Source organism: Pan troglodytes, chromosome 11, assembly GCF_028858775.2.
Source record: "Pan troglodytes isolate AG18354 chromosome 11, NHGRI_mPanTro3-v2.0_pri, whole genome shotgun sequence".
Taxonomy (NCBI): Eukaryota; Metazoa; Chordata; class Mammalia; order Primates; family Hominidae; genus Pan; species Pan troglodytes.
In genome coordinates this window covers 61,214,193-61,228,641 of record NC_072409.2, presented here as the reverse complement: position 1 = coordinate 61,228,641, position 14,449 = coordinate 61,214,193, and the positions used below count along the sequence as shown (strand labels likewise).

Here is a 14,449-nt window from a genome sequence, read left to right as displayed (position 1 = left end):
TTATGAGACTTGTTTTGTGGCCTATCATATGGTCTATCTTGGAGAATGTTCCATGTGCTGATGAATAGAATGTATAGTCTGCCTTTGTTGGGTAGAATGTTCTGTAAATATCTGTTAAGTCCATTTGTTCTAAGATATAGTTTAAATCCATTGTTTCTTTGTTGCCTTTCTGTCTTGATGCTGTCAGTGGAGCATTAATGTCCATCACTATTATTGTGTTGCTGTCTATCTCATTTCTTAGGTCTAGTAGTAATTGTTTTATAAATTTGAGAGCTCCAATGGTAGGTGCATATATATTTAGAATTGTGATATTTTCCTATTGGACTAGTCCTTTTAACGTTATTTAATGTCCCTCTTTGAATTTTCTAACTGCTGTCGCTTTAAAGTTTGTTTTGTCTGATATAAGAATAGCTATTCCTTGTCGCTTTTGGTGTCCATTTGCATGGAATATTTTTTTCCACTCCTTTACCTTAAGTTTATGTGAGTCCTTATGTGTTAGGTGAGTCTCTTGAAGATAACAAATACTTGGTTGGTGAATTCTTATCCATTCTGTGTGTTTTAATTGGAGCATTTAGACCATTTACATTCAACATTAGTATTGAGATGTGAGGTACTATTATATTCATCATGCTGTTTGTTGCCTGAATACCTTGTTGTTGTTATTGTTGTTCTTGTTGTTTTCAGTGTGTTTTTGTTTTATAGGTCCTTTGAGATTTATGCTTTAAAGGAGTTCTCTTTTGGTGTATTTTCCAGAATTTGTTTCAAGATTTAGAGCTCCTTTTAGCTGTTCTTGCAGTGCTGGCTTGGTAGTGGTGAGTTCTCTCAGCATTTGTTTGTCTGGAAAAGACTGTATCTTTCCTTCATTTATGAATCTTAGTTTCGCTAGATGCAAAATTCTTAGCTGATAATTATTTTATTTAAGGAGGCTAGATATAGGGCCCCAATTTCTTCTAGCTTGCAGGATTTCTGCTGAGAGATCTGCTGTTAATCTGATAGGTTTTCCTTTATAGGTTACCTGATGCTTTTGCCTCACAGCTCATAAGATTATTTCCTGCATCTTGACTTTAGATAACCTGATGACGATGTGCCTAGGTGATGATCTTCTTGTGATTAATTTTTCATGTGTTCTTTGAACTTCTTATATTTGGATGTCTAGATCTCTAGCAAAGCTGGAGATGTTTTCCTCAATTATTTCCTCCAATGTGATTTCCAAACTTTCAGATTTCTCGTTTTCCTCAGGAACGCCAATTATTCTTAGGTTTCGTCATTTAACATAATCCCAAACTTCTTGGAGGCTTTGTTCATTTTTTAAAAATTCTTTCTTCTTTGTCTTTGAATGGACTAAGGTAATTCGATAGCCTGTCTTTGAGCTCTGAAGTTCTTTCTTCTACTTGTTTGATTCTGTTGCTGAGACTTTCCAGTGCATTTTGCATTTCTCTAAGTGTGTCCTTCCTTTCCAGAAGTTGCTTTTGTTTTTTATTTATGCTATCTATTTCACTGAAGAGTTTTCCCTTCACATCTTATATCATTTTTCAAATTTCTTTGAGTTGGACTTTACCTTTCTCTGGTGACTACCTGATTAGCATAATAATTGACATTTTTGAATTCTCTTTCTGGCAATTCAGATTTCTTCTCGGTTTGGATCCATTGCTGATCTTTTGGGGGTGTTAATGAACTTGTTTTGTTTTGTCATATTACCACAATTGTTTTTCTTGTTCCTTCTCATTTGGGTAGACTATTGCAGAGGGAAGATGTGGGGCTCAAGGGCTGCTGTTCAGATTCTTTTGTCCCGCAGGGTGCTCCCGTGATGTAGTATTCTCTCCCTTCCTCTAGGAAAGGGGCTTCCAGAGAACTTAACTGCAGTCATTGTTATTTCTCTTCTGGATCTAGCCACCCAGCAGAGCTATGGGGCTTCAGGTACTGGGGAGTGTCTGCACAGAGTCCTGTGATGTAAACCGTCTTCAGATCTCTCGGTCATGGATACCAGCACCTGCTCCAGGTGGGGTGGCAACAGAGTGAAGTAAACTCTGTGAGGGTCCTTGGCTGTAGTTTTGTTTATTGTGCTAGTTTTGTGTTGGTTGGCCTCCAGCCAGGAGGTGGTGCTTTCAAGAGAGCATCAGCTGCGGTAGTATAGGTAAGATCAGGTGGTGGGCAGGCCCATAGAGTTCCCAAGAGATTATGCCCTTTGTCTTCGAGTTTTTCAGCTGTCTCTATGGGCCTGCAGCAGCAATCTGCTTCCTTCAAAGGGTCTGTGGATGCTGTCAGCTTTCCTGATGTGTTTTTGTGGTAGTTCTTGGAGCAAAAGCTCACAGTGTGAGTCTCCACACACTTCTCTATCTGTCTGACAGGAGCTGCAAGTTTGTCCTGCCTCCTATCCACCATTTGTTTCAGTCAGATATATATTGAATCAAAGATCACTATGAGGAACTGAAGAAAACTTTTGATAGACAGGTAAAGGGATGGGACTGTAATGCACAGGAAAGCAGGACCAGAATAGATACATGTTGCAGCTAGTGGAGATACTTATCATGCCCATGAAAGGACTGTTTTGCAGAAGGAGTTCTAATTTTATTGTTTTCTTTCACTGGTTTGAGCCAATAGCCCATAAAGAGTACATAATAAATGTTGGTCTTAAGAAATAATCATCCGTCTCCCCTATAAATTCAAATATCACTTTTTCTTTTAGGTACCCATAACACCAATCACAGGAGATAACATTAGCCCAGCCACAGACATGATGTGATAATGTCCTATGCATTGCCTTCTTCAATCCCTAGGATAATCTTTCCACACTAGAATGATCATGGTCCTCATTTTCCTGAGACAGTCCAGTTTGTGCTTGTGGTCCAGCATAACTATTAATAGCAGCCCTCCACTTACAAAGGTATCCTGACTTAAATTATAAATTACATGGTCATCCTGCTATTATCTGCATTTTACAGATGAGGAAACCAAGGCACAGTAACATCCCCAAGGAACACAGCTGAAAGGGACAGTAAGTTTCAGAGCATGGTCTCCTGAGCCCTATACTATTAGGATACAAAGTTTATGTCTGCTACAAAATGGCATGCAACTTAAAAAAGAGCAGGCCTTATACATTTTTGTGTCCCCTTACTACACCTAGCACAGTGACTTTCCACAAAATTGGTGTTCAATAGATGTAGTAAGAATGAATGAGAATAAAGAAGTCTTTCGTAAATCCTCCATCAGGAAAGAATATTGTAGGGATGTCCCATCTTCAATCTTTATAGCACTATAGATCCTTGGTGAATTTCCCAGGTATAAGGGGCAGAACACAGACTCCCCAATGTATTTGTTTGGGAGATATACAAGCCCTTGACTCCTTTTTCAGATGTTAAATACAGCAGACCCTATAGGATAGGGATAGATTCTCTTATCCTACCCGACAACCTATTCCCAAATAGGGATTTTTCTCATATACACAGGCCAGTGTTACTCCTCCAGTCAATTGAGTAACAATTCTTAGCTCAAAGCCCATGAAAACTCAAAAGTCTTTAGGGATTTCTGTGAAACCTCTGAAAATGCATGCAAGATTTGGAGTGTGCTTGCATATCATAGGAAGAATGAATACAGTCCTCAGATTCCCCAAGGTATCAATAACTCTCAAGAGTTAAGAACCACTGCTCTGGGGTCCTCTCTGTGGTAGCAACTAAGTTAAAATCACAGAAGCCATAAACTCCTCATAGTCCTCAGAGGTGCCACATTTGGATAAATATTTAATGTTCTTTAAGCATTTTTTAAGTGTTCAAACATACACATTTCTCATTAACAGTTTTTTTAGAGGTAATCTCTTCCACACAAAACAGTCAATTGTGCATTTTAGGAAGTCATCAGCTCATAAATGGGCTGTGATCCAGGGGTCTATTTACAAACCAGAATCAATTTTCTCATCAAGCAATGTAAATAATTAAGCAAAAGTCTCATTTGCTATAAAGACACTGGGAACAAGAAACCAAGAAATGTGGTAGGAAGAAGAAAGAGATTGCCACCCCCTTCCTCGGGACAGGATTGATTCCAGAAAATAAAAAATAATAGGCAATGTTTCTTTTCAGAACCTGTTCCCTCTTCTGCAGCATTGCTCCCAGGGCACCCCCAAAATCCCTAGAGACACACTAACAGGACTTCCCCATCATCCTCCCCCAGCATTACCTGTCTCCCACCTCCCGCAACTCCATTTCCTCACCACAAACGAACTCACCTAGGAATCTGGAGGCTAGTGGCATTATTAAGGGCACACTCATGTATGTGGGACTGATGGCTCTTTGACCTCATAATGTGCTTGTACTTTCAGCAGAGGACACATATTGATCCAAAGGAATGACTGATTGGGGGTCAAGGCAGTATGACAAAGTCAAGGGGAAATACAGGTCAGAGGGGTTAGGAAGGGGTGGGAATGCCACATAAAATGCCGAATCTTCTTAGCAATCTCCTTCTATGCAACTCTCATATTCCAATAATTCCCAAACTCTGCTTCCTTCAGCATCTCCAGTGTGGGTAAGGGTAAGGAGAATAATGGATACTGAACTTAAAGGACCCTGGGCCACTCTTCCTCTGTTTTAAATTTATTTTAGTTCTCTAACCCTTCCCAGTAAAACTAATTTGACTAAAGGACACAAAACTAAAGTTTGGAAATCACTGCTCCAAAATAAACAGATATTTTCCAGCTTATTCCCTTTCTCCACTTCTGATTCCACAATATTTGTTCAAATCTATAAGTTTTGTTGCATTTTCCACTCGTTGTATTTTAGTAGAGGGTTGAGAAGAAAATAGACAGGAAGGAGCTAGGGAAACTATCTATATTCATAGATTATTTGTAAGCCAGGTGTCTGAAAACCAGATACTTTGTGCTTTCTCTTCCTTGCTAATCAATTGACATAAAATACCTCCTATTATTTGAATTCATTCGTCTACACTTTCTTCTGTATTAATATTTATGCTTCATCTTGTTAGAGGTGATGCTTAGTAAATGAATACATTCATCAGATTTCAAGGTTTCAGCCAAGTGCGTTGGCCTGATGTAGAGCTCAATATATCAGTCTCTCAATATATTACCTACCTTCATCAAACCCAAACCTTGATCTGAGAAAATTATCCTAATTGGGGAAGATATACGTATACTGCCTAAAGACTATCACTTTGTCATTTATCTTTGGCTTTTTATCTGTTTTACTTAACCATCTTCTCCCTTGAAGGGTATTTAAATGTTTTACCAGCTAACCTCTCCTTTATATTAAATACCATTTCCCTTCTTTCACCTTCTCATCTGACTTTCTCTGTTTCCTTTATTCTACTGCCCAATTCCACTGGCTTTTTATTTATTATTATTATACTTTAAGTTCTAGGGTACATGCGCACAATGTGCAGGTTTGTTACATATGTATACATGTGCCATGTTGGTGTGCTGCACCCGTTAACTCGTCATTTACATTAGGTATATCTCCTAATGGTATCCCTCCCCCCTCCCCCCACCCCACGACAGGCCCCAATGTGTGATGTTCCCCTTCCTGTGTCCAAGTGTTCTCATTGTTCCGTTCCCACCTATGAGTGAGAACATGCAGTGTTTGGTTTTCTGTCCTTGCGATAGTTTGCTCAGAATGATGGTTTCCAGCTTCATCCATGTTCCTACAAAGGACATGAACTCATTCTTTTTTATGGCTGCATAGTATTCCATGGTGTATATGTGCCACATTTTCTTAATCCAGTCTATCATTGATGGGCATTTGGGTTGGTTCCAAGTCTTTGCTATTGTGAATAGTGCCACAATAAACATACGTGTGCGTGTGTCTTTATAGCAACATGATTTATAATCCTTTGGGTATATAGTCAGTAATGGGATGGCTGGGTCAAATGGTATTTCTAGTTCTAGATCCTTGAGGAATCACCACACTGTCTTCCACAATGGTTGTAAGCATTCCCTTTGAAAACTGGCACAATTCCACTGTTTGTTATGGGCACATGGCTATCAGCTGTGGTGGCCAATACTCATGCCTTGCCAGAGCTGGCCTCTCATGGTCATTTCCATAAAGATGTGTCTGCTTCTGACTGAGGCTTCATTCACCCCCATCCCTGTGGGCCATAACGTTGGCCTGCAGCAAACACATGGTTATAGTGTTCTTTTTTAATTCATAGAAACATAGACACATTCAGAGGTTTCGAGCGTTGAGAAACTGAATAGCAGTGTTTCCGCATCTTTGGTTGCACATTCGAATCACCTGGAAGCTTTAAAAAATACTGATGCCTGGATCCCACCCCTAGAGATTCTGATGTAATTGGCCCAAGGTATGGCCTGAGTGTGAAAGATGTTAAAATCTCCCCAGGTGGGACTTTCTGATCTAAGAAAATTCTTGCGTCAGCACCATTACCACTTACACATTTTATTTCCTACTGTGCCTTTGGGCCTAAGAGAAGGCCTGCTACAATTTGCCACAAAAAGATGGGCTTAATTTTTCTTGAAAAAGCCCTAAAAACTCATTTATATGAAACCCCTCATTTTACAAGGGTACTACCAAATGAAGCAACATTGCACATTGAGAGCAGGCCTGGTGGATGTTGGGGCAGAGAGAGAGCATAATTAAGTGAAATTGACTCTAAATGACTCAATTTTCAATATTGTGATCACATCTTTCTCCAAGCACTTGGCCATGATATAACAAGTGGTGAGAATGCCCACCTGGGATTCACCACCACATCACATACAAAAGATGAGATATTCAATAATAAGAGACAGAAAAGAGGGAGAAGCACTCACTGACCAGGGAAGGGAAGGGAAGAGAGAAAGGGAAGAAAGAATAAATTAACACCTAGCATGCCAATTGCTTTTTGTACTCATATCTTCCCCCACAACACTAAGAGATAGATAATGTTGTTCCTATTTTTAGGGACAAAAAAAAGTGTCTGGAGAAGATAAATAATTTGCTAGAGGTCATTCAGCTGTTATGTCATTCAGTGGCATGGTTTGGCCGCTGCCTACCTCTCCTGTCTTGCTGTTATCATCCTATCAAAGACCACTGCCCTAATTTTGAAGGTGAGACCAGAAGCAGAGAACATAGACTCTCTAAATAGGAGTGAAATCAAGTTCTCTTGCTACTTCCCATCAACCTGGTTCCAGTGGGAGAGAGGTCAGGTCCCCACCAGGGTGAGTGGGGATTACAGCTTTCAGCTCCAGGTGGCAGCAGGCTAACTTAAAAAACAAGAAGTGGAGCTTGAGTTTTCCTGGAACCCTCCAAGGGGCCACACTGCAGTTTTATTTGGTCAATGGAGAAACAGAAATTTTGTCAGCAGGGTCCGGCAGGTGCAGCAGGAATGCAGACTGGAGTGTGAGTCCTTTCATCAGACCCCAGGGTGTGGGCTGCAGGCTACTTTTATTCTGGAGCTAACAGGGAGACAGCTTTGGCTCCTGTGGAGAACAGCAGATAATTCACCATAATGCACCATCCTCTCACAGAGCAACACTAAGAAATGATCGAATGCTAATGATTCCAATATAGGCAAACTATTGCATTATAACAAAATAGCTTCATTTTACTTCCAAGACTGTTGGTGGAAGACTAATAACCAAAGGGAGAAACCTTCTTACAACATGGCATGTTCTTGTGACAGGTTCTCAAGGGAGACTTTCCCCAGGAATAACTGCCAGTCCTTTCATCCTATGTGTCTCTCCTTGTTCTGGCACTGGTCTCTCATCTCAGCCACTCTGGTATTCAGTACCTCAAACACACCAAGTTTTGTTTGGCCTCAAACATTTGCTAACATCCTTTCTTCTACCTGGAACCCTTCCCTCCAGCCTTCACATGTCTGGCTCCTTCATATTCTTCTTTCTCAGCTTGTACATCACCTCCTCCAGGAAGCCTTCCCTGATCACTCTATATAAAGCAGATTCCCCTTTCCTTCTTCTCTTCCTTTCATAGTGACACTTATCATGCTTAGCACTTCTCTTATATTTTTACATTTGCATGTGTTTTTACCTGTCTGCACCTTTTGCCTCAATGGAGGCATATCTATCTTGCCCATCATATCACCCGTTTCTAGATTCAAAGAAGATGCTCAGTTTAACAATTTGCTCAATAAATTAATAAGTGAAGCCCAGGTCATTCATATCTGATGCGGTATTTTCTCTCCCGACTCCCCTTTTTAAAGTTACTATTTATAGAGGACTCTTTCAGGCCCTATGCTTTGTACTTTGCACCTATTTCACCTAAGACTCAAAACAACCCTATATCATAGATATTATTTATCCAGTTTTACAGATTAATAACCTAAGATTTGAGAAATTAAGATTTTTTGCCTAAGCCAACACCATAACTGAAACATCCAGGATTTAAGCACAAATGTGTCTAATTCCAAAGTTTTTGCTCTTTTCACTCTGTGACACTAAGGAAAAAAAGACACTGTTAGAGAGGATGGATAATCTTTCTGAAGAACTGAACAACAATGATGCTTTTACTTTATCTCCCTTCCTCTCCTTTTATTTGTTCATTTCTCCTCCACGCACCCATATTTCACATTGCCAAAAACATGCACGATCACTGGCAGAAAACAAGGAAATAATTCCTGTCAGAGATAGCACTTCCTGGAAACAGTGAAGTCAAAAAGCCACTTTGAATGGCAAGTTTCTTTTCTATGACTCTCATGGAAATCTCCTCTCTTAATGCCTATATTTCCGGTGCCTCATTGCGGCAGGTGTAGGCACATCATACCCAACCCTGCATCATCAGAGAGATGCCTCTGGACTGGCTGAGAGCACCGGGGGAAAGGTACTCTGCCCAGAAAACACACCCACCAGCATCTCAAAACTCTGGGCTTGTAAGTGTTAACTTGCAACTTCCATTATGGACAAAAAGAAAAGTGACTGGAGGAGAGGACCCCAATCCTAACACAGATAGAACTTGAAAGTGCCAGGACTAGTCTTCAGCTTCAAATGCCAATGTTCCAGCTCTGGCTAAGACATAGTGTTTCTGGACAACCCAGTTTCTATCCAGACCTCAATCATCTACCATCCATGAGCCATAATCTCTGTCTTCCTCTGCCATTGGTCCTCAAGGCTCTCCATGCCCACCGCACCTGATTTATTTCCTTGTGTGAGTTGATTTTGTCATTCTGCCAGCTTAGCAGTACTTGACAGGTTTCTCAACCCCAATAGGATCAGTCAGACGGCTCAGAGCGAAGGTTTTCTGATACTACCTTATAATATGCCAACTAACTCTCAGATGTCCTCTGGGCACAGGCACACAGAGGGCCAGGAAGCAGAGCAGATGCCAGGCACAGCACATATCATACACAAATAAACCTGGGCATATGCAACCAAAACTCACTGTGAAAAATTCAAGATGGACTTGTATATCTTTTGAAAGCCAAATCACCATTCAAAGCAATAAAGTATAGAACACTGAATGGACATCCAGGATGTACTCAGGAACTGCTACTGACATCCATGAAGCAGGCTTCAGCTTGGAACATTCATTCATATTCTACTCACATCCATTCTAAGTCACACATGACAAGATGAAGTCTCTGCCTATTGCCTGCAATAGACTTCTGTTTATCAAACTACTTCTACAATCATTCATTCCAGAAACATTTGTAGAGTGCCTGCCACCTGCCAAGCACTATTCTAGGGGCTAGGGATACAACAGTACCTGTCTGTCCTCATTCAGCCTACATTCTAACAGAGAAGAGATAGTAAATAAAGAAGAAAATAAATATATGGAAAAGTACCAGGCAATAATATGTACAATGAGAAAAAAAATTAAAAGAAGAACTAATAGGTGCAGAGCAATGAGATGGGATAGGATAGGACGAGGTGGGGTAAACCTCAGAGAGGAGGAGCTCTCTATTCACTGCTGTTCCCCCAACACCTAGAACAGCACCTAGCTCAGAGTGAGTGAGAGTATATAAAGGGGGATTGGAGAAGCCCTCCCTGAAGATGCGATACTTAAAGATGAGAACCTAGTACTAAGTGAGGGAGCCAGCTGCCAAGCAAAGATCTGAAGGCAAAATATTCCAGGGAGAGGGAGGAGTGGGTGCAAAGGCTCTGAGGCAGGAACATGCCTGTCGTGTCTGAGACACAGCAAGAAGGCTGGTGTGCCTGGAGAAAAGCAAGTAAGGCCGGCAGTGATAGGAGATGATGTTGGAGAAGCAGAACATGATAAATAGTTTAGGTTTTATTCTGAGTGGGATGAGAAGCCATTAGATGGTTTTGAGAAGAGTAATAATATGATCTAATTTAGAGTTTTAAAGGATCATTCTGGCACCTGCCAAATATATAAACTAGGAGATCATTTAGGAGACTACCAAGTAATGCAGGCATTACACCCCAGTCCAGTGTAGGTGCTGAGGGCTGAGGTAAGAGATGGTGAGAAGTGGTTGGATTGGAAATCAAGTTTGAAGGTGGAGGCAACAGGACTTGCTGTAGATGATGGGTATGAGGGAAAGAGAAGAGTTCTGGATTATTTCAAGGGTGATTGGGGAAAATGGAGTTGCCTTCTAATAAACCAGGGAAGCATGGGGAAGGGGTGGGTTTTTGAGGAAGTGGAAACAAGAGTTTTGTTTTGGACATGATAATTTTTAGATGCCTACTGGACATCCAGATAGTAATAAAGGAGGCGGTTGGATTTATGACCTGAACTTCAGGGAGAAATCGGAGTAGAAGATATGAATTTGAGACCAATTAGCATATAGACTGTATTCCCACCATGGAAAATAATGAGCCTACTGAGGAGGGAATGTGGGTGGAGCAAGGAACAAGAGCTGAGACCCAAGCACTGTGACATTTATAGATGGGAGAGAGAAGGAGGGCCCCACAAAGGAGACCTGAAAAGAAGCAGCCAGTGAGATGGAAAGAAGACCAGAAAGATGTGATGTCCTGGAAGCTAAGTGAAAAAAGAACTTCCAGGAGAAGGAAACCATCTTGTGCTAATATATCAAATACTAAAAGGAAGAAAAATTTGCCACCAGGTTTAGCAAGATGGAGTTCACTGATGACCCTGAGAAGTACAGTTTCAGTAGTGTTATGGAAACAAATCCTGAATAGAGGCCATTCAACAGAAAATGAGACTGGAGAAAGGACACAGAAGAGATTCTGCGCTATAGGAAAAGAAAAACTAAGGGAAGAAGCTGAAGGAGAATAGACAGCAAGGGATGATATCACAACACTCTTGTCCATAAAAAAATATACCATGGTCTTCAATACTATTCTATCAGTATTGGAAGACACACGACTCTGGGGAATCTGAAATAGTCAAACCTGTAGAAGCACACAGCACAGTGGTGGTTGCCAGGGGCTGCAGAGAGGGGGAAATGGTGAGTTGCTAGTCAACAGGAACTTACACAAAATAAGTAAGTTATAGAGATCCATTGCACATTTGTCCTGTAGTTAAAAATACTGTATTGTACAGTTAAAAGTCTGTTGAAAGGGTAGATCTCATGTTAAATGTGCTTACCATGCTTTTTTTAAAAAAAGGAAGAAGAAAGAGATTTCAGTGGTTATCTTCCTTCTCTTTTAAACCCAAAAGAAATGATATCAAAATATTTCTAGCCAATGGCCACTGAGGAATAAAAGAGGCTTTGATAATAATAATACTAAAAAGCTGTGTATTAGGTATTAGGCAATATGTGTACGTATGTATCTATATCTATCTACCTACCTACGTATGTATCTTCCCCTTTCTCATTTAAATCTAAAAACCATTTTAAGAAGTAGGCACTATTGCCATCTTTCTTTTCTAAATCTTAGAGAGGTTAAATAATTTGCCCAAAGGACACAGAAAGTTAAGAAGCAGCATCAAAATTTAAATCCAGCCTTGTTTGAATAAAAAGCTTGGATTCTTTCCATTTCTCTCTTCTAATGTGAGAAGGGTACACTTTTAACTCTTCAGCCCAGAAATCTTACCTTCATATGATCTGATTAGACAGAATGCAATCTAGATGACCTCTAGTTCCCATCCAGCACATCTTTCTTGGATTCTGTGATTCATTTACATAGTAAGAGTTTTCTTTCATATTTCATATTAATTTCACATTTCTCAGTGAACAGTCATCTTGAAGTTGAGTATAGCTTTGATCCAGTTTATTTTTTCTATTGTGAAAGTAATATATACTAATTAGAAATATGCTTATTATAGAAAATTTTAAAACTATCAAAATATAAACAGAGGAAAAAGATCTTCCACAGCCCCACAACACCAATGACTTCTGCTGAATTTTCTTCTAAGGTATTTTTTTCTGTGTATAAGGTTTTAGGTTTATTTTACGTTGTTTTGAACACAGTGGTAATCATGTTGCATATATCTATACAGTGAAAGTTTTCATTTAGCCATAAAATATTTACATTTTTTCATGCTGTTTATAAACATATTTTTAAGGCTGAACCATTCATTATTTCATAGAGTCAGATCCCTCCCCACCACTGAAAACATTAGGCTGAGTTTTAAACTAGGAGGAAGTTACCAATAGCACCTAAGCCCTTTTAGCCATGGTTTTAGAAAAGAGTAGGTATCTGGTTATAGGGATACCCAGGTCTATGCTATTAATATGTTTTTCTTCCATTTCTACTATAGTTCTCAAAACTTCTTTCTGCAGGACATCTACCTCGGCAAATATAAACTTCAAGGTTATCCTGGCATCGGTGTTATTACCCTATTAAGAACACTTGAGAAAAGTTCATATTGATTAGCATACCACTCCCACGTCTGCCTAACAAAAGCTTTCCTAAATATTAAAGTTGAATGTGAATGCTGTGCATGGACATCTATTACAGACTGCATAATATTGTAGCATTTGAATGGAAGCAATTGTTAAATACCATAATACAGAAATGGCCCTTAGTGCTTGCCCTTCCCACTCATGAATTTCATATAATACAATTTATTTAATGTCCAGACATTTTATTGGGCAATTTTAGTGAGTGTCCTAGGCTCTTAGGCACCATGGAGTTTGACCTTACTCAAAGCCTACTGCAGAAGCTTTGTCCCCTGAATACACAGTCCATGTGAAAGAGCCACAGGAGAAGAAGTCATTGTATGAGAAAAAGAAATATGAAGCAGCCTGTACTTGACATCTGTGATGAATGCAGCCTTTCAATGATGAACTCCTGCCAGCCCCACCTCAATTTGAATTTGCATTCTCCATTAATGTGGTTATAATGCTGGCCCTGGTCAAAGTCCCATCGTAAGTCTCCTGTTTCCTGGGTATAATACAAACATCAAGGTCACATACAAGCCAGCTGTTGACTAACAAAACAGTGAACTATTATTGAAGTAGCCTTGGGTCACTGTACAGAGTATTCTTTACATGCAACAAAAGCTATGTTGGGGACAATGTCAGAAATCAATTAGAACCACCAAAGATAATCTTTCATTCTCTCTCTCATACAAGCTCTATTTCACTTTGTCTTTCTTTTCCTTTTGAATTGTTTTGCAAGCAGTATTACCAATAAATCTATATCTGATCAGAAGTGGTTCATTTTGTAAAATATTATTGAAATCAAATTATTGATAAATAAGTATCTTTTTATTGTTTGAGCTGTTGGTACCTAGAGAAATGGTATCTTCTTGACTGCTTTGCCTCTCATTAGTATTTACATTTAAAAAAATTTTTTAAATTACTTTTTCTATGCATTTGGGAGCAAGAAATATAGCCCTTGGATTTTGTTGGAGCCAAAATACTGGGAAATATAAGGAAAAGCTTGTTTTTACAGGAGAAGACACACTCTCTAGCCCAAAGCCTAATTTTAAGCAGTTTATAGCCCCCATAACTAGCATTTACTCTGCACGGAAAGATATTTGAGGAAGAGGGCAACTACTGAGGGAATGAAGGATTTACAGTAGCAGTTGTTGGAATAACTGGACCTCAGCCTGTCCAACATTCTCCCAGATTTATAACACAGAATTACCATATCAGAATGAGACTCCAGGGAGCTAAAACAACCAATTGACAAGCTGTTCTGCTTCCTGTGAAGGCTGAGCTAGGTTTCTCTCCTTCTGGACCCTAAAACATTCAAAACTAGGCCAAGTTTTTAAGCCCCTGATGGAAATTGCCTGCTTATTATCATTTCATCATTTTGTCATTATAAAAAAGCAAACACAGGGAAGTTATTTGCATAAAACAAGACAAAACAGTTACTCTTATGCTCCTGTTTCTGCTATCAGCTCTTAACACCTCACGGTAAATTTTCATTTATATTAAATGTTAACCTGACCAACTCATATTCTATGTTGGTCACTTCATAGAAACTTAAAGGACAGGCAACAGAGCATCACCAAAGGAAAGAAACTGTAGAGATCATTGAGATTAAATCTACCCCTTCAGTTACAAATGAGGAAACTGGGACTTTAAATAATGACAACAATAGCAACAACATTTACTGAACACTTTCATTATCCAGGTTACTTTTTAAGCCCATCTATTAAGTTAGTCCAATTTCTCCAAGTAT

The 14,449-nt window shown here is 39.5% G+C and overlaps 1 protein-coding gene across 27 annotated transcripts in view; it reads left to right on the top strand.

Moving 5' to 3' along the window:
• The window catches only part of TRPM3 (transient receptor potential cation channel subfamily M member 3), a 901,150-nt gene that overhangs the window by 709,741 nt on the left and 176,960 nt on the right, over nucleotides 1-14,449 (top strand). The gene's annotated exons all lie outside the window — the stretch shown is intronic.